The following is a 21761-nucleotide window of genomic DNA, read 5'->3' on the forward strand; positions in this document are numbered from 1 at the left end:
CACTAAATCTCTGTATATCAACACTCTTACTTGGGGGGAAAAATTCCTTCAGTCAGAGACTGGGTTCACGGGGCATAAGGACCAAGTTAGTAAAATCTAAAGGCATCCTCAGACTTATTAATAAAATTGTACCAAGTGCCCTGCAGTCCCAGAGTGTCATGTGGTCAACACCTGCAGGGCATTGCTCCAGCACCCCTTTATCTACTTCTGGTGGTAGCAGCCCCAAAGGATGTGGTCAGCTAGCTGCAGAAATCACCTTAAACTCTGGTGACTCTCTAAGTCCCCAGGAGGAACATCAGGGCAAGGGGCCCTGATCTATTTTGATGACTGTCAAAGACTAAGAAAATGAGAAACTCCATTTGTCCCAGCCTTCCCTGGAGTCTCCTCTGATAGTTCACAGCTGGCAGCCAGAGCAAAAGGTTCACAAGGGACACTGAAGATACTTCCAGAATGGAAGGAGGCAAGGCCACTCTGATCATGTCTGAAATAAGACAATGATGAGGACACTCAACAATCACAAAAATCACTAAACATTCCTCTCTGCCTAACATCAGTGATGACGGCTCCTTCACCAATGAATCTCTACTCTCACTTTCATCTTGCCTCCTAGATAAAAAGTATTAAGACATCTAATTATTAATTGCAACCACTTCCAAGTCACATCCAATCCAGAAGAGATCCTCTCTTCCTAAAATCCTTGAAATCACCAAGACAACACCCAGGTGTCGAATAAGCCCATGCAGACTCCTTCTTAGCACAGTGCCCCTGGTTCCTCTGGGGGCATCCCCCTGGCCCAGTGAGCCCAGCTTCTCTTTATTATAAGTTTGCTCTTGATGGTCTTTGGTTCATGAGCTTTGTTAACGTGCTGTGGGCTTCTGTTGCTTTGGAGCAGTTCAGCACTGATTTCAGTTCTGAGAAGCACCCTGACTTCCACTGAAGAATTAGCTCTTTTCATGGATGCCAGTCTAGGAAGACTCATGTATGGGCCTCCTCTAGGCCAAGGTCAGACATTAGCTTGAAAATTAGATACTCATTGGCATTTGAAACCCGAGTGAGAAACAGAAATTGTGGTGGTTTCCAGACCAGACTGGCCAGGCTGTGAGACCACTCCTGAGCTCCCTGTTTTGGGGCCCTCCAGACCTGTCCATGTACAGCAGCCTAAATATCCAACATGCCAATTATTTGAGCAGGGTCAATTTCTATCTTCCTTTTCTTGGACAGGAACTAGGATTTATTATTGGTAGGCACAAATGACAGGCAACACAGTAGAAGTCCTCGTGAGTGCAAGGCTCACCACTTGTCCAGGGTTATGACTTGGAATGTATTTGACCCCACAGATATCTGGGATGACCTGATTCTCAGCCATCATGTCTTCAAATTTATCAAATTTAGATGTAAACTCAGTAAAACCCCACTTCCTGGAGATGTGAAGTGGAGGCCAGAGAACTTGAACTTGGCCCTGCAAAGGGCCTCAGTCACATGTTCCTTATTCTGTAGTTTGGTGCAGAGGGACATGATGACTTGACCAGTGTGAACCCTGGCCACAGTGCCGTGGGACTTTCCAAAGGTACCACACATACCTGTCTGGACCCTAGATTGTGGACAGCACAAGTTCTAACACATGAACATGTATTGGAAAGGAATGTCTCCGAAGTCCCTTAGAGGAACCTATAAAGCAACAGGCTGTATACACTACCAAGGAGGCTGCTGTTTGCAGCCATTGCACACCAGGCCTCCATGAAGAAAGGAGCATGGTTGGCTTAATTAGCTGCAGTTCTCTCTTGCTTTTCACCAAAGAGCATTGAGGATCATCTAAACAATGGTAGTCACCAGTCCGTCTGCATGGAGGAGCCCTTTCTGCATCAGTTTGGGGCACAAAGGGCCGGTTTACCCACCCCTGGGCCTGCGTGTGGGAACTGTCAGGCTCCTGGAACATTGTTTCTGGGTTGTGGGGTGGCAATGATGCCTTACTACACTCTTGGAAAATATGTCTCTTGGTGACCACCAACAACCACTGATGATTAACGTGGCTCTCACACACTTCGGTAAGAGGCACCAGATCCTTGTCACTACAAAGCAGTATCTCCCTTTTGTAACGAGCACCTTGATACTGAGTCTCTCCTTCGTGGGGAGCTTGGTTAACAGTAGGTGGTCCCTCTGCCCTCACAGCACGTGTGTTCTGAGATCATCAAGTTATGAGCCCTGCAAGCCCATAGGTCAGACAGGTTCTGTGCACCCCACCAAGGATCTGTATCCTGTGTGATGCTGCTCATTAGCTGCTGGCCACCCTCCATGGCCTCTCTCTGTGACAACTGCCATAAGCTACCTCAGCTTGACGTCAGCATCCAAACAGGCCCTAAGCCTCGTACACTGGGTCTTTGCTGCAGTACCCTTGTAAGTACCAACATGATCCAGAGGGTTTTCAGGCTAATAAACAGATCAGAAAAGATTATGCTTTGGTTCATCTCTTTTTCTATCACACAGACAAGCTCTGGTGCCCCTATGTGTCCAGACTGGGCCTATCGTCATGACTGAGGGCAGGAAACAGAGGTTGTGTGCCTGTGACTCTTTGTGTTGGGTCCCTGAGACAAAGGCACCTCCCGCTGTCTTTATCACTGCTCAAAAGATTCTGGAAATATTTTGTTTGCATTGCACATAGTGTGTTCCAAATTTAGGAACAGATTAAGCACAAAATAGCCTGAGGGTGACTCCTGACACCCAAGTCATCAGTTTGACATTGGACAAGTTACTTACCCTCACTTTTTTTCATCTGAACATAGGAATAATAGTAGCGCCTGCCTCCCAGGGCTGCTGTAATATTTAAATGAATCATAGATTAAAAATTCCATAGAACATGTATCTACATTAATACCACTTATTAAAAACTATATAACTAAAAAAAGACTATATAACTGTCAGCTGTTGTTCTAGAACAATTGTTGGAAGACCACTTTATTGTCTGATCATAATATTTATAAACCATAAAATGTCTTTGAAAATAAGAGCAAATTGGGGCATCAGCAAACTGGCACAGCAATGTGTCTTGGTTTAGGTGTAAAATGATTTCTATTTGAAAGTTCATGGTGTCCATACTGCAAACTCCATTCTGTCAGTTAACTGTCCTGTTTTGAAATCTGCCAACTTGATTCATTTTACACGAACGTATTAACAGGCAAACTCTACGAAGGCTGAAAAGTTTGTGTGATCAGGGCTATATCACCACTACAGCAGTGGTGCTTTGTGAGATAGTGTAATAGATGGTAAATAAACATTTGTAAATCAGAATTAAATTAAGGACTGACCTTTCATGTGTGTAACCACAAGCGGCTTTGAAATTGCCTTCAGTCAAAATTATTTGACTTTTCACAAGACCTGACTATACTTGGCAAAGCATCCAGCATTTAAAGGTGAAATTCACAGGTCATTGTACAGATGCTGCTGCTCTAAACAATCCGTACTTCATGCTTCTCTCTGGACATAGATGGCGTTGTCATTCTTATATTATGGAGTTCCCATAAATTAAAAAGTTTGAATTCATTTTTGGAAAATAAACTCCTTAAGGACAGGGTCTGAGTTGATACATTAGACTCTATAGACCTCTCTATTCCAAAGTGCTCTCTCTTGGACAGAGGTTTTTCGCATTTCTGATAATGGTGTTGGCTCCCTAAACCAGGCCCTCTCCCTCCCAAAGCAAGTATAAAGAATGACCGGGAAATTATCCCAGGGGACTGGGATGAAAGCAGGGGAACATGGAGTACCCAGGAATAAATGTCGTAATATTCTCCTGAGTGGATGAAGAAGCATTCAAGTGGAAGGTAAGGACTTCTAAGTGTGAATATGTGAGGGACACTTCCCAAAGGAGGTTCGCAAGTAACCACAATCCTCCTGTTTACTCCAGGGGTGGGATGTTCCTGGGATGGCCAGAAGAGTTTCCTTTTGAGGAATTTGGACAATTCATTAATCTCAGGATTTAGGTCTTACAAAATGTTCTTCTCCATTAAAAGAGACTTCGTTCCATAGAAAAAAGTTTTTCATCATTTCTCCAGCTTATTGTGCTTGGCTCCCAGCCTTTTTAAAATGTGCATCCAACTTATGAGCTGCCTGCTCAGGAGCGGCCACCTCCTCGGTGACCTTGATCTGCCCCTGGGAAGGCTGCAATCTGCCATGTTTCTGCCTCAAAGTCCTTCAAGTTTCTACTTGCTTACAGCAATGTCTTTCATTTCAGGATACTTGAAATGAATAACCTGCTGAGGTTATTCATATTTTCATTTTTTATTATTATTAAATCATAGCTGTGTGCATCAATGCGATCATGGGGCACCATACACTGGTTTTATAGACCATTTGACATATTTTCATCACATGGGTTAACATAGCCTTCCTGGCATTTTCTTAGTTATTGTGTTAAGACATTTACATTGTACATTTACTAAGTTTCACATATATACTTGTAAGATGCACCGCAGGTGTAATCCCACCAGTCACGCTCCCTCCGCCCACCACCCCCTCCCTCCCCTTCCTTTTCCCCTTCCTCCTATTCTTAGGACTTCAACCTAGGGGTCGTCCCCCCTCACCACCTCTCATGGCCACCTACTGGGCAACACCCAGAGCCACAGATGGGCAGAGCAGGGACTCTGAGAAGTGTCTCAGGTCACACTGTCTTCCTGGAAGTGCCTCCTCTGAGGGCCCTTTTTCCCAGAGAGACAGTGTCTAGCAAGTGACTTCCTCAGAGATCAGGGACCTGGGACCTCACAGAAGGAATAGGACGGCTCCCCTTGAAGAGCTCACATCGAGTAGGCAGAACTTTACTCACCTCTTCTCCTTCCACCTCTCCCTATCTTCTGGGCTTTTTCCTGAGGCTGGGAACAAAAAAGATTAAGAGGCTGGGACTCACTCCTCTCACTCCACTCACTAGGATAGCAGCTGTCAACTGTATTAAAGGGTTGCGGCATCAGGAAGGTTGAGAACCACTGCTCTAGGAAGTGCAGACACTCTTTATCCACAAATAATGTGATTCTTCATTTTAATTGATAGAATATTAGTTCCTTCTGTCAATTTTAAAAAATGATAAAATATTTCCACTTTTTCCTTCTTTGAAAAGTTCAAAGGAGAATTGTGTTTGAAATCCCCACTTGATGCTCTCAGAAGCCCTGTGTTCAAGGAGGAGAGGACACTGAGTCAGAATCCAACAGTCACATCTTCTCCCTCAGCAGAGGACCCTGTATCCTGGGGACAGAGTTTGTAAGCTCTGGACATTGCTCTCCTGATCAGTGCAGCAAGAAGGAAGGCTTGATCAAGTGACACCTGCCATGGTTATGTGACTCTCCATCAAGTGTCAGGAGCCTGTTCTCCTTCAGAGAACCTATGCTTTCTAGGTGTGCCAACCCAGGACCACAACCTCACTGTATTTGGGGTTTTATCCTGGAACCTTCCACTACACCCACGCAGGCACCTGTGAGCCTGAGGTGGGACCTTAGTCCTCCTGAGCCCTTAGCCCCGCCCCACCTCTTCCTCTAGCGGAGTCATATCTACCAATCTTCAGGCCGACCAGCTCATTTAGAAACATGGGGATGGAAATGGAAAACAACAATGAAGAATATCTCTTGTGTTTTCCTTTCCCTTTTTATCTTTATGGTCCCAGGCTGTTGATAGGAATGAATTCATGACCAGGTACGTCACATATATAAAGGTTAATGCCAAAAATCCCAGAAATGTAAATTGAGGGTCCACATTTAAAATGGTAGAGTGTAGGCTCCACCATAATTCAGGATTACTATTCAGAGAAATGAAAATATTGTCCATTCTCTCAATAGCTATGCTGCCTGAAGCAACTGAGGGCTGAGGGTGCCAGGGCTTAGGTATATATGGTCCCAGGCCTGCGTCACAGAGCACAGGAGAGTCACAGAGAGTTTCTGAGGGTGAGAGGGAAGAGCAGGAGGAGGGTATGGCCACTATCCTTCTCCAGCTGCCAACAGCCCAGCAGATCTCTCCACCCCTCCTGGGCCCTCTGCCCCCCATCCTCATCACGTTTTCCAACTTTATCCTTCTTTATCTGATATATTTGCCTCAGTGAACTTTTCTTTCTTTCATCCATCATCCAGATATTACCCGAGACCCTGTTACCATGCAAATCCTTAACTTGGACCTTGAAAGTCTGAAATATTGCCTGGAATTTCTGATTGTTCTAGACATTAATAGTCTCAGGATCACACACATTGTCACAACCATGTTATCTATAGAATGCTTTTGCCTTCCATTAACCCTGCTATGAAACCTAAAGTTCTTTTGCATTTATTTAGTTTTAAGAAGTTTGATAGCAAACATTTTGTTTTAAAGTCAGCCTTTTTAAAAAAAAAAAAAAAAAGAATATATTTACTGTGCTTTGAACTTCATTTGAAAATAATTTAATTAATGATCTTTAAAAATTCTCAGGGCAGATGAAAACCACTGACTTGGAGTAAGGTTGGGAACAAACTCAGTGAAGTAAACTGATCTGAGGAAGAGGAATGGTTCATTCTAAATCCCTGGAGAGCTTTGTTCTAACTCCCCGTTCTGACTCAATTTCTCTGTTATCCAAGTTTTCACTCATCCCTTCTAAATTTCAGCACTTTGGGGTTAAAATTGATGTTGGAAGAAATGATTTGGTTGAAAATCTTTGAAATCCATTCAAACCCTGGTTTTTGCATCATCTGTGATTTCTGTGCCAAGGATGGGGGCAAATCAAAGTTGGGGTAAACAGCTGAGAAGCTCAGCTCCTCTCAGGCATTGACGTCCCGCCTGGGTGGATGGTGCCGACAGGTGTGTGGTCTTGTAGGCTGATGAGAGAGCTTTCCTTTTTGATTGCAGAAAAGCTGTCTGCCTCTATGGTGAATTAGAGGGGAAAGGTAAAGAGCTGGTATTGAGGGAAAGGAGCAGAGTCTCTGAGCAAAAGATCTCTTCCATAAATAGGGAACATTAGACTGAAGGCAGAAATATAACTTAGACCGTAGCTTTGGTATTTTGTGGAATTAAATTGCGAAGGATTTTCTAACAGGGTAAAGTCAGCCTTTTTAATTCCCAATTAGAGGGGTTGCTTCAAATAATTAAAACTAGCAATTCATTATTCAATATCTTATTTGTTATTCAATAATTTGTATATTTAATACAAAACTAAGTATCTAATAACAATTTTATTTAACTAAAATAAAAATTTAACTATTACTGCAGTGATCTTGGGGATGAATTTGTAGGACTTATTTTTCTGGAGTTAGTAAAGCTTAAACTGTACAAAAGACTTTGGGGACATGCTACACACACACATACACACACACACTCACACATCCTTGATAAATCAATTCAGTGTTTCAATTTGCAAATCTAGGAATCTATCAATTTCTTCTTTTATTCCAATCTTTGATTCATTGTACTGTCCACAGTTTTTGTAATCTCTGAAATAAGAGTCCCTTCCCTCTACATCAGCTGTGTAACAGATATGTAGTGCCCCCAAACCAGGCATAGGTGAAGCTATTGACTCTCTCAGTCCTTGCTTGCAGGGTGGGACCTAGGAGGGCCAAAGTGTTAAAGCAAGGTGGCACCTGTGGCTTAGTGGGTAAGCTTCTGGCTCCATATATCGAGGATGGTGGGTTCAAACCCAGCCCTGGCCAAACTGCCACAAAAAATAGCTGAGTGTGTGGTGGGTGCCTGTAGTTCCAGATTCTCAGGACACTGATGCAAGAGAATCACCTGAACCCAGGAGTTGGAGGTTTCTGTGAGCTGTGATGCCACAGCATTCTACCGAGGGTGACAAAATGAGACTCTGTCTGAAAAGAAAAAAAAAAACAAAAGCAGAATCTAGTCTGTAGCAGCCTCCCCTGACTATCCTAAGGGCCACATAAATGTGTTCTTTCTCATGTAATAAATATTTACTTCTGGAAACTAGAAGAGAGAGACATCTGTAAGTTGGAGCCTCTTCCCTTGACCATATAGTGCAGTTTTAGCATTCAGCTAAGAGATTAATGCCAAACAATGTAGTAAAATTATCCTAATGTTTATTAGCAGTTAATAAAATAATCTTTTTCTAGGAAAACAGAAAAGCAGATAGACAGAACACAAATGTTTTTGCTCAACTATAATAGGTGCTTTCTCTCCTTAGATTTTAATTGTTTTGTAGCAAAAACCAAAAAGAAAAAAAAAAAAAGCATGTATTTCCTGCCCAGTCCAAAATACAGAATGAAACGTGCCTGAAGATGTTCATCCTGGCTGTATTAACAGTAGGTAACGATGCCTGAGTGTTTCATAGTAGGAGTTGGGACCTAACAACGTTATTGCAGAACTATGTCACCATGAAAACTGATGTTTCTGAAAAGCTTCTAATAACACTGAAAAATAGCGACGTTGTAATCTTAGAAAAAAAAATCATAGGGTATATACAATTGAACACTTCTAGGATTTCAGTGACATTAAAATCTGTCTAGAAACAGACAAAGGGAATAAAAACTTCCATTGCTTCAAATTGCCTGAGAGCCAAGGGGCCCGTGGCTGTGGAGGGCGGGCCAGGGGGATAGTGGCTGCTGACGCTCAGCTCGGTTGCAGGAGCTGGACCCTCAGTCATCACTGCCTGGTTCCCTGTGAATTCCAGTCAGAAAATCCTGTGATTTAGAGGCAGCAGCCCTGGCCTCACTCTCGAGTGACTGGCCTTCCCTTCTTGGAAGATGAAATGATTCTCATCCACACTGGATGTGACGCAATCTGACAGCTCTGCAGAGCTCCTGTGGGGCTCAGGCTGGGGCTGGGGACTCAGAATCTGAGGCCTGAGGGTGGCACCAAGTGGGATGGGCAGAGCGGAAGAAAGTTCTCCTGATGTTCTGTTTAGTCATTTTGATTGTGAGAAACACTCTCACAGCTGAATCAGCAGGAATCAAGGCTCTTGGCCAGAAAATCAAGCCTTTCTGGCCAGAGAAAGGTGTAGCCCTCCCCACACCTCACACACATATATGCACGTACATATGCATGAACACACAAACTTACACACACATGCACTTACACACATATACACATGCATGCACACCTGTTGCACTCATACACACCAACTCAATTATACATGGGCATGCACATGTGCACAGGACACACACACATACACTTCTGTACATGTACACAAATGCACACATACCATATACATGCAGACACAGGCATACTCATGACACACATTCGCACACATGTGTACATTAATGTGATCATGGGGCACCATACACCGGTTTTATAGACCGTCTGACACATTTTCATCACATGGGTTAACATAGCCTTCCTGGTATTTTCTCAGTTATTGTGTTAAGACATTTACATTCTACATTTACTGTGTTTCACATATACCCTTGTAAGATGCACCGCAGGTGTAATCCCACTAATCACCCTCCCTCCGCCACCTCCCTTCTCCCTCCCCTCCTTTTCCCCCTTCTCCCTATTCTTAGGTTACAACTGGGTTATAACTTTCATGTGAAAGCCATAAATAAGTTTCATAGTAGGGCTGAGTACATTGGATACTTTTTCTTCCATTTTTGAGATACTTTACTAAGAAGAATATGTTCCAGCTCCATCCACGTAAACATGAAAGTAGTAAAGTCTCCATCTTTATTAAAGGCTGCATAGTACTCCATTGTGTACATATACCACAGTTTGTTAATCCATTCATGGGTCGATGGGACCTTCTCCAATTTTTATCCATGTTGCAGATGTGTTTTGTTTTTTTCCACTGAATTATTTATTTATTTATTTATTTTTTTGCAGTTTTGGCTGGAGCCGGGCTTGAACCCACCAAACCATGTATCTGGGGCCAGGGCCCTACTCCTTGAGCCACAGGCATCTCCCACCACTGATTTTTTTTTTTTTTTAATGCACCTATCATCAAAGTCAATGCTTTCAGGTGTGCAAGTCAGGAGGTTTTTGTACATTTCCTGTTGTTTCTCCAGCACTGCTGTCTGGTTCCAGAGTGCTGCATCCCTCTGAGAGGGAGCTCTTCACCCAGTAGCAGTCACTTGCCATCCCCCACCACAGCTCAGCCCCTGGCAACAGTGGGTCTGTTCTGACTACATGGATTTGCCTGTTTTCACTGCGATCTGATGCCCAGCAAATTGGGTGGAACCGGTGTGAAGCTTCAGTTTAAGCAGGAGATCAGATCAGCCCTGCCTGACCAGCTTGGGCATGTGTTCCCCTCTGTGTGCAGGGGTCTGGTTCCTTTAGCGAGAAAGGGGACACCATGTCCTTGTCACTTTCTTCTTTCTAAGTTCCACAGGGGAGAAGCAGGAGGCCCCCAACACAGGATACTTAACGATTCACATTGACAGAGGCCTCTCCTGTGCTAAGCACAGTGCTGAGGATGGGAGATGGAGACTCAGCCCTGATCATAGCCTTGAGGAGGTACACACGGGTGAAAACTTCCACCCGCTAACACCCGAGGGCTTCTACAGGGTCCACGTGATGATGCATTGCTTGTGTCATCCTGGTGCCCCTTTTCCCACCACCCTGCCCTGCTCCCTAAAACGGACCCATTTGTGTCTGTCACCTGTAGCCTGAGGCCTCTCCTTTCACCCCTACCCGGGAGCTTTCCATCTGCTCCTGTGCACCCACCAAACCTATCCTGCCAGTCACGTCCTCCTAGAAGCTCCCTCCCCAGGCAGCTCAGGCCATGTATGGCTTTTCGTGGTGACCCACATGACTTTGTAATTACATCGTGCTCTGCGCTTCCAGACCAGGAGCCACTCCAGGATAGAGATGGTGTCCCCAGCACGTGGCAGGAACTGTATAAATGACTTAAGCCAGAGGGACCCCTTACCGGCGTCTCAGTGTGATCTCACTCCTGGCAGGACCTTTCCTGCCAGCTCTAAGTCCCGGCAGGTGCTCCTTTGCTGCTGATCCCCCAGCTGAGCCACTGCTACTGTTATAACTGTGCTGCTACAAACTCGTATGGCTCCTAAAGGATCCAATTTTCTCCCCCCATTTTTGTTTCCTAAATTGGGGCCAGACTTTCTCAACAGGAGTGGCACTGCCACCTAGCGGCACCATGGAAACCTGCAGTGGCATTTTTAGTTCCTTAGTGTTGGGTGCCCAGCTGGGGCTGGGTGTCAGGTGTCCAGACAAGGTGCACACAAATGTCCCTCAGAGAAGATTCTCCTGGGTTCCTCTGAATTCTGACCATCTGCTGAGCACTTATATAGGAACAAAACCTATTTAATATCATTTGAGCTAAGGACAACTATTCAATGTATATTCAGTTATCCCAGCATGGCACAATTTTATTAATTGATGGAAAAATATATTTTGGATTTCTATCTTCCCTTTCTGAAAATCCCATTAGCGTGCTGCTGTGGTCTTTGAGCTGCCATAGGGCCCTCCATTGTCTGTGGGCATTTGTAGGAATTTCATCAGTGATCATGTGGTTGAAGCAGATACCTGCCAAGTTCCCTGGTCACACCCCGTGTCCCAGCAGGAACCTACAGTGTATTATACTCTGCGTATGTTCCTTCCAGGTCTGTGTTACATTTCAGTTAGGGGATTCTACTGAGCTTCTAAAATTATCTGTGTAGAAGTTTTTCTATCTATGAATTCTATTTTAGGAGAAGGAAAGGGACATGAAAAAGCCATCTTGTAAAGTTCTGGGGCATACACATTTGGAGGCCAAGGCTCTGGACTGTGATCTGTAGGACATGGAATTGTCCTTACTTTGGCTTCTTCTTCTGACCTTAAAATCCCTGACAGGCTGGTTCACTCCTGAGAATCCCATGGAAGACAGTGCAGGCAGAAGCTGCTGGCAATCCTTTTGCCAGCATCCTGGGCCAGTCAGAGAAATGGAGGGAGGGGGCAGGTGTGGCTGGAGGGGTTGAGACAGATGCACTTCCTGTCTGCAGCATGGCTCCCACCTACCTGGAGGCTTCCAGCTCTCACTGTGCTTGTACTCACAGCCCTCACTGACACCTCCAAGAAGCCCCTGTGGTTAGTATCATTGTCTTCCCTCTCACTGGAGGAAACTACAGCTCAGAGAGGCCAAAGCACTTGCCCAAGGGCACAGAGCAAAGCCGGGACTCACCACTGGGTCTTCTTCCTACCACTGCTGGCCACTGACCAGGAGGTAGGGGCTCCTCAGAAGCAGGGACACAGGGAGGAACAGGGACGTGCACACTGAAGGCAGAGCCACAGCTGTGTGCTGGAGTGACAGTACATCCCAGAGGCAAGGGAAGGGGCACCCTCTGGAGCAAAACATTACTGTGGAGGGACTCACATATCCCTGGCACACTCTTCCCACTCTGCCAGGAGCTGTCAGACTTGGCTGAGACTGACCCAGTCACCCTTCACCATGTCTTTGGGGAGAGAAGCCGGGACCAGGTGAGTGGGGAGGGGGAAGCAGGAGGTACAGGGAGGGAAACCTGGGCAGAGTGCCAGACAGAACAAAGGGACTAGGTGTCCTGGGGGAGGGGGGTGGGTACCTCACGGGGACACCCGAGGAGTTCAGCGGTCACACATTGGAGCAGCCCTACCCACACTGCTATTATTTGGCAGGACTCAGCAGGCAAATTCTTCAAAGATGTCCTCATTAGTTCTATTATGAAGTAACTTCTAGGACAAAAAAAATTTTTGCCTCATATAAAGGCATATAGATATCATTTTACAGAATAACTGGGCTCTGAACCCAGATATGGCTGGGTAGGGCTTGACAGTGGCACACCAGGCTCAGCGGGCCACACAGGGCAGGGCTTCTGTATGGTGGGTTTGCACGGGGTACAGAGGTTTCCTAAGAAGAGGATGCACCCCACATAGAATACTGGTAATAAGTGGGTCTGAGAGGAAGCACCACACAGAGCAGACCTGTTACTTCTGTAAAGGACTAAGGTGAGCTCCCCCGAGGGCACTCAGAGAGGCAAATTTTAGACCAGGGGTCAGAAAACACCTCTGTCAGGGCCAGGGAGTTGTTTTCTTTCTTTCTTTTTAATTTTCTTTTCATTTCTTAATAGTTTTGAAATGTACCATTGCATCATGCACATTAGGTAAGGTCCCCCCAAATACCCTCCCTCCTCCCATATTTCCCCTCCCCTCCCCTCTGTGACCTCTTCCCTTCTACTTTCTGGACTATAATTATGTTTTGCCATTTATATTAATGTGTAGGTAGGTGATTATATATTGATTTCATAGTAGTATTGAGTACTTTGGATACTTTTCCAATTCTTGAGATACTTTACTAAGAAGAATATGTTCCAGCTCCATTCAGGTAAACATAAAAGATATGAATGAAGTCTCTATCTTTTTTGTGGGTGCATAGTATTCCATGGTGCGTTTGTTAATCCATTCATGGGTTGATGGGCACTTGGGCTGTTTCCTTGTCTTGGCAATTATGAATTGGGCTGCAATAAACATTCTGGTGCAAATGTCTTTCTTGTAAAATGATTTTTGATTATCTGGGTATATACCTAGTAGAGGAACTGCAGTATTGAACAGTTGGTCTACTTTGTGTTCCTCGAGTGTTCTCCAAACTTCTTTCCAAAAAGGACGCATTAGCTTGCATTCCCACCAACAGTATAGAAGTGTTCCCTTCTTGCCGAACCATGCCAACATCTGTAGTTTTGGGATTTTGTTATGTGGGCTACTCTTACTAGAGTTAGACGATATCTCAAAGTGGTTTTGATTTGCATTTCTCTGATGATTACGGATAATGAGCATTTTTCATGTGTTTGTAGGCCATGTGCCTGTCTTCATCAAAGAAGTTTCTGTTCAAGTCTCTTGCCCATATAGATATGGGGTTATTTGTTCTTTTCGTAATTAGTCTTTTTTTTTTCCTTTTTTGAGACAGAGTCTCATTATGTCACCCTCACTAGAGTGCTATGACATCACAGCTCACAGCAACCTCAAACTCTTATGCTTAAGTCATTCTCTTGCCTCAGCATCCCAAGTACCTTGGGCCTATAGGCACCCACCACAATGCCTGGCTATTTTTTGGTTGCAGTTGTCATTGTTACTTAGCAGGCCCGGGCCAGGATCGAACCCACCAGCCTTGGTGTATGTGGCTGGTGCCCTACTCATTGATCTACCGGCACTGAGAGAGGGCCAGGGAGTTTTGGACTCTATGGGCATATAGTCTCTGTGGGAGCTGCTCAACTCCAATACCACTCTGTGGAGACAGCCAGAGACTACACAAACGCACAGGAATGGCTGTGTCTCCATAAAACTTTATTTATAAAAACAGACAGTGGGCTGGATTTGGCTGAGGGCCATTTTGCTAAGCCCTTGATGGTCTCCAGGAAATGAGTCTCTACTCCAGCCTGAGTGCCCTGATGTTGACAGCCACAATAAAAACCACTTGATCTCCTCGGAGAATCACCTATGTCAGCAAAGCTCTAATCTGTAAGTTTCAGCAGGAGGACAGGACAGTCAGCCCACTGTCAGCAGCAGCAACTCCAGTGAAGCCATTACACTGCAGCAATAAAGCCACAACTGTATCTTATTAGCTGACGGTTTTTTCTCTCCTGCTTAGTGCCTGAAACATGAACCAAGACTTACTTCTGTTGGGAGGAACTAGATCTGCAATGGGGAGAGAAGGCAAAGGGAACTGAAGAGATTCCACTGAAAAATATTTTGCAGAGCCGGCTGTGGCAGCACCAGTAGTTCCAGCTAATTGGGAGGCAGAAGTAGGGGGATACCTTGAGCCCGGGAGTTCCAGATCAGCCTGGGCAATATAGGAAGACCCCAAGTACTATCTATAAGAAAACTAAAAACACACAGAAAATGTGAGGCCCAGTAGCAAAAGCAGACTCCTTAAACCACAGAGAGCTGCTCTTGTGCCTCTGGGGCTGGGAAGCCTGGTCTCTGTGGGAAGAAGTGGGGAACACACCCCACAGTGACAGCCCTTCCTCCTGCAAGTCTGACTACTGGGCTCCCCTGGGTGGAGGGACATGGGGCAAGGGGAGCATTTAGGAAAGGGAAACACATCTCTCCCTAGAATATGGAGGCCCTGCTGTGTAACATGAAAACCTAAGAGGCCAGCGGGAACCAGAGTGGGGCCTGGCTGGTTGAGAAGAGAATGGATATTAACTGGACATGGAACCGGCTTGTGTGGGCAAATGTGCCTGTAACTGCCAGGGACAGCAGCTTGTCTGCTTTAGAACGCAGTTGCCCAGTGTGCTCTGTTTCCTCCTACCAAGAGGCTGGAGCGCTCCCTGCAGATCCCTCCTGATCGGCCTGAGGACACTCACCATGGTTAGCGCCTCCATGCTGGCACCCATCAGACAGAGGTATCGGACCCCTTCCAGGATCCCATTGTTGGCAGCAAGGTGCAGAGGCGTTTGTCCACACTGAGAAGAGAGAAAAAGGCCTACGAGCTCTTCTTTTTTTTATTTTTTATTAATATTAAATCATAGCTACGTACATCAATGCGATCATGGGGCACCATACACTGGTTTTATAAACAATTTGACACATTTTCATCACACTGGTTAACAAGGCCTTCCTGGCATTTTCTTAGTTAAGACAATTATATTCTACATTTACTAAGTTTCACACGTACACTTGTAAGATGCACTGCAGGTGTAATCCCACCAATTGCCCTCCCTCTGCATATCCTCCCCATCCCTCCCTTCCCTCTCCCCCTTCCCCATATTCTTAGGTTATAACTGGGTTATAGCTTTCATATGAAAGCCATAAATTAGTTTCATAGCAGGGATGAGTACATTGGATACTTTTTCTTCCATTCTTGTGATACTTTACTAAGAAGAATATGTTCTAGCTCCAACCATGTAAACATAAAAGAGGTAAAGTCTCCATCCTTCTTTAAGGCTGCATAATATTCCATGGTGTACATATACCACAATTTATTAATCCATTCATGGATCGATGGGCACTTAGGCTTTTTCCATGACTTAGCAATTATGAATTGGGCTGCAATAAACATTTTGGTACAAATATCTTTGTTATAATGTGATTTTTGGTCTTCTGGGTATATAACTAGTAGAGGAATTATAGGATTGAATGACAGACCTATTTTAGATCTCTAAGTGTTCTCCAAACATCTTTCTAAAAGGAATGTATTAATTTGCATTCCCACCAGCAGTGTAGAAGTGTTCCCTTTTCTCCACATCTACGCCAACATCTCTTGACACAGCCAAGGAAGAGAATATGGAAGGACAGATATTGGAGACTCTCTCAATGAGTGAAATTACGAGGCACGGCCAACAAGTTCTTTTTATGCCTGTGGTTCCCAAACTTTGTGCCAAGGCACTTGAGGGGACTGCAGTGAATTCACAGGAGTGATAAGGAACATTTGAGGATTTTGATGGAACCACCTAGTGAGGACACCAAGTGAACTACCAGCTCAAGGTAGTTCCGAGTCCCATCATTAGACTGTATCACCTTCCCTTCAATGATACCCTGTCATTGCACAGCAGGGGTTGGAATTTGCTGTCCTAAAGACACAAGTATGAGAAAATCACTGTGGAAAATGAGGATGATGTGTCTAATCAGAGCCCAAGGTTTGGAAGGCTGTGTGCTGCCCAACAGGTGCACACATCCAAGAGTCAGCAATTGTGATTATGTATAAATGAAATAAAAAATAGGAGTTTTCTTTCAAGTTTTGTGTGTTATTTTTCTTAATGGCTATGAAGTTGTTAGGACATACTCACTAAGGAGTTTGTACTGAACCACTCAACTTGTTAACAGGACTGGCAGGTACTTCTTTTGCCCTAGAAAAGAATTCCTGAGACCTTAAGGATGCTGTGAGCTGAGGAAGTTTGGGAAACTCTGATTTATGCTGTCTATGTGTAACTAATGGTTTCCACTATGAAGTTAACACATGGTAATATCCAAACAATATAGAAGCATATATGATAGAAAACAAAGTCTTCCTTCCCTATTTCCGCTCTCCCCTTCTTGATCCCTAGTTCCCTGCTCAGAGCCATATCTACTTAACATTTTGTCTTTGCAGCAACCTGGATGGACTGGGGGTCATTATCTTCAGTAGAATAATCCAGGCACAGAAAGACAAATATCACATGTTTGTACTCCTCAGTGGGTGCTAAAAATGTGTACACATGGATCTAGGGAGTGGAATCATAGATACTGAAAGAATGATAGATAATGGAGACTCTGAAGAGTGATGGGGTGGGAGTGGGGAGGCTGTTGAGAAATTGGTTAATGGATACAGGTACATTATTTGGGTCATGGATACCCTAAAAGTCCTAACTTCACCACTATGCAATGTATGCATGTAAGAGTTGTACAAATTAAAAATAAAATTGGTACATTTCTATTCAAGCTCTTATCTATGAATCTTTACCTTACTCGGGTGGACACCTAGGAGGTGCAGTTCTGTTCTAGTATAAATACTGCAGTAACGTGCACACACATTCATGTTTACTATTATCTTCCACATGATCTAGAAAGAGTTATTAAGCATTCAAATACCCTAACATTAACATAAAAAGGAAAAAAGAAATTTTCAAAGGATAAAATGCCTGGGAGATGTGACGTAAAGAAGATATCATTTTAGCTCAGTGAGAAGGGTGCCAGCCACATTCACCGGCTGGTGGATTTGAACTCAGCCTGGACCGGCTAAACAACAATGATAACTACAACCAAAAAATAGCCAGACATAGTGGTGGGTGCCTGTTATCCCAGCTACTTGGGAGCCTGAGCAAAGAGAATCATTAAAGCCCAAGAGTTTGAGGTTATTATGAGCTGTGACACCATAGCACTCTACTGAGGGCGACATAGTGAGACTCTGAATCAAAAAACAAAAACAAAAACAAAACAAAGAAGATATCATTTTGGTTATAGAATATGAAGTTTTATACAAGGGAAGAAAGCCAACCGAGGTGGGCATGTTGGGGTGGAGGAAACCCACAGTTTTGAAGGCCCCCAGTTTGGACAGACCAAAATGCAGACCCTTTAGTATGATATTCCAGGTCCTTTGCCACCTGGACCCAGTGGCTCTTGATAGCTTCATTTTGTCCCTATCCCTACTTCCCCCAACATAAATACCTACCATATTTTACTACATGTTAGTGACAGCTCCCAGCAGACACACATAGAGATACCTAAATAACTAAAAGTAGCCCAGCAATCCCATTCCTGGATATTTATACAAAGGAAAATTGTATCATTTTATCAAAAAGACACGTGCACTTGAATGTTTATTGTAACACGATTCACAACTGCAAAGATGTGGAATCAACCCAAGTGTCCGTCTATTCATGACTGTGGTATCATAATACAATATGTGGTATTATGTATAAAGAAAAGAAATAGAAAAACAAGTTTGATGCCAATCCTTCTGAGGAAGGCCTGAGATCCCTCAAATCAGGGCTTGCTGATCATCAGAGCATCAAAAACAACCAAGGGAGGCTATCTGTGGGCACAGGACTATTTGTTTTGTGAGACAGAGTCTTGGTCACCCTTAGTAGAGTGCTCTTGCGTCACAGCTCACAGTAACCTCAAATTCTTGGGCTTAAGCCATTCATGTGCCTCAGCTTCCTAAGTAGCTGGGACTACAGGAGGAAGGCCACAACAATGCCCGGCTTTTTTTGTTTGTTTCTTTAGCAGGCCGTGGCTGGATTTGAACCTACCAGCTCTAGAGCATATGGCTGGTGCCCTAACCACTGAGCTACAGGCGCCCCAAGCAGCACACTTCTGCTCCAGACAGGCTCTGAATTACAGTTCTGAGCTTTTCCGTTGATTCCAAGAGGTTGAAACTGGGCAAATGATTTCTGCTTCAGCTGAGTAGAACTCAATGACAAAATCATCTATTGAAGGTCCTCTATGTACCATTGCCATGCTATATATAGCAAAAACACAAGTTTATATCAGCATGTAGAGACTACAATGGCCATTTGCAGTAGCAAAAATGTAGAGACTTTTCATTAAATAAGCCCTGAAAGTCTGAGATTTTCTTGCTGGAATTTTACAGATCAAAGGTCACAAGTGCACTTTTTTGCATTTAGACCTGGGTTGCAGCTGGAAAGAACACCTGTTTCCTGTTTAGGTTGGGTCAAAGCACATGAGATGCTTGACTCCCCCTGCCCTGTCTCATGGAGAGAGCCGGTCCCAGATGCTGGGCACATGGGAGTTCCTGTTCATGGGGTGGCCAAGTCTAAAGGTAGTGATGTCAGGGTACAGATGTTCCTTGAAGTTGCTTTTGATGCGCTTCGAAAATCTGAGAAGGAAAGCCAAGGTCTTTATTCTACTTTATGTTATATTCGGCTGACTTGACAAGATTAGAATGGGATAAATGAAGAAAGCAACCGGCAGCTAATGGCTCAGGCCTAGGGTACTGGCATTTCATGTTCTGAGAATGTGAAGATGACCAATTTTGATTTCCATAGAATGAATCATAGAATATGCAAGAATAATTACTTTTTAGAGAAGTATAATTTTCCAGCTGTTTCAGACATTAATTCTCTTACCTGAAACAAATCATACTAAATCCCGCTGGCATTGTACACACCCTTGATAAACAAACATTTCCCTGTAATTCAAATATTAATTCCACTTGTACTTTGTTTTTAATACAATCATAATAGAATAGTGCTTGAACTTTCATACAGCTATAGGACTCAAACCACATGAATATCCAACTGTTCTATATTCTTTGGGAATTAAAATCTAGATGGATGCAGGGAAAAAGCAAGACAGTAGCTAATTTCTAAGAGTCAACATACAGGTTATTTTATGAACCTAGGAGCACACAATTAGTTATTTTTATTTCTTTATCATTTGCCAAATTATCCCCTTCATCTTACGAAATTTATTTAGCACAAAAAACGGTATTAGGAATTTTTGAATAAAAAACTCTTAATGGGAAAGCTTAGGAAAAAATGTGGTCTAGGAATCTTAATCAAATTCAATATCATTGGGTATTTTTGAAGATGCTCCAGTTTGTACCATGTTCTCTGATTTTTCCACAGGACTGTATATACACATTCTGGATGCCCATCAGAGCTGAGCCAGGCTAGGCAGGAATTAATTGTTAATGTGATAATTTTCGGTTACTCTTGGAAATTATTCAAAAGTAAACACATTAAAATATGCCTTCAAATGGCAGAGCCCTGTAGAAAAGAACACGTCCACCTGCATAACATTCACTTTGAACAATGAAGAGATGCAAACAAGAGATGCTTCTTGGCCCAAACCCAGAAGCAGGTGAACAGATGAACACAGGTGGAATCTGCAGGGATCTTGTTCCATGTGCATACCTTGAGATGTCCAAATTGCAGTTTGTGTCACAGAGGGCCACCACAATAGATGTGCTGCCATCTTTACTGGCCACCTGCAGGGAATGTTGCTGTGCCTTTCCTGGAAATGAACAAAATATCCCTGGTTAAGGAGAGTCTTGAGGACCTCCATGCGACACCGTCTCACAGCCAGATGCAGGGTGATGTGTCAGTCCTGCCAACAAACCCCAGGTGGACGAGTGCTTTTCACTTGGGTATGTGACCCCAGACTCCACACTTCTGCTGCCTTTGGGTGAGATCTAATTGGCAATAGAATCATTACTGAAAAGCCTGAAGAAGGATTTAAAAAATCATAAGTTGTACCCCATAAATGCATTATTGTACACAGTTATGATTTAATTTAAAAAAATCATAAGCCTTTCCTGAGGAAGTGAGTGGCATGCAGAGGTGGGAGGGCAGAGTAGGCTTTATATGTTCCACTCTGAGAGAGGGGAGGGGAGGAGGGGTTGGGTGGAGGGAGGGTGTTTGCTAATGTGCATGATGCAATTGTACATTTCAAAATTATTAAGAAATGAGTATAATTGTGATGGATGTGTTACTTAGTTCAATGTAAACATTTCACATTGTATATCGAAGCAGTACCCTGAACCCCATAAATGCATCGATGCACAAAGTTATGATTTAATAAAAAATAAGTAAAGAAATCTGTATATTCCACTCTGAGTGATCACAGCCTGAGCTGACTATGACCTTGGATAATTAGGCTTGTGCCATACAATCAGAAAGAATCTACACTGCTTTTTGCCTCTGTATTTATAAAACATAAGAATTGTTGATACTCCAATGTCCTGTTTAATGAAAGTATTTGCAAAACACTTTACAAAACATTTACTCAGCAATCTTTATTAATTGCATCAGAAGACACTGAGAAAACAATGAGAAATAGTCTGCTCAAGGGCTATCATATAAATGAGAAACAGACCTAACATGCTTGTCCTCTGCCTCCTACAAAAATCAAGCCTGGGGATTCATGATAGAATCCCTGGTGAACAGCCATGTGGAGAGTTTTAGGTGCTGGGTAGAAAGTTTTGAAAAAATGCTCACCATTCAGGAAATGCAAATTAAAAACACACTGAGCTATCACTACATGTTTGTCAGAAAGGATAAAATTTTTCTTTGAAAATAGTGACAATACCAAATCCTGGCAAAGATGAGGAGAAATGGGATACATTGTTTGACAGCTTCATAAAAAACTAAACGTAACACCTTCATGGGACTCAGTGATTATACCCTTCGCTATTTATTATAGAGAAATGAAGACTTTTTTCACACAGAATCTCTACATAAATGTTTATAGAAGCTTTATTTGTAATAGCCCCAAACTGGAAACAACCCAATTGTCATTCACTGTGTGGTAAAGTAAACTGTAGTACACCAGTGCCATGGAATAAAATGAATGAACTGCTGATAAACGCAGCAGCCTAGATGAATCTCCAGAGATTTGAACAGAGTAAGAAAAACCAATCCCCCAAAGTTGATTTTACATGTCTGAAAAGGCAAAATTATAAAAATGGAAACTAG

General features: G+C 43.6%; 1 non-coding gene across 1 annotated transcript; it reads right to left on the minus strand.

Moving 5' to 3' along the window:
* Window positions 1-1640: 1640 nt before the first annotated feature.
* LOC128571411 (small nucleolar RNA SNORA70) lies at window positions 1641-1774 on the minus strand. The gene has a single exon (XR_008375829.1). It is a non-coding gene; the product is annotated as a small nucleolar RNA SNORA70 (small nucleolar RNA).
* Window positions 1775-21761: the final 19987 nt, after the last annotated feature.

This window comes from Nycticebus coucang, chromosome 18, assembly GCF_027406575.1.
Source record: "Nycticebus coucang isolate mNycCou1 chromosome 18, mNycCou1.pri, whole genome shotgun sequence".
NCBI classification, from domain to species: domain Eukaryota; kingdom Metazoa; phylum Chordata; class Mammalia; order Primates; family Lorisidae; genus Nycticebus; species Nycticebus coucang.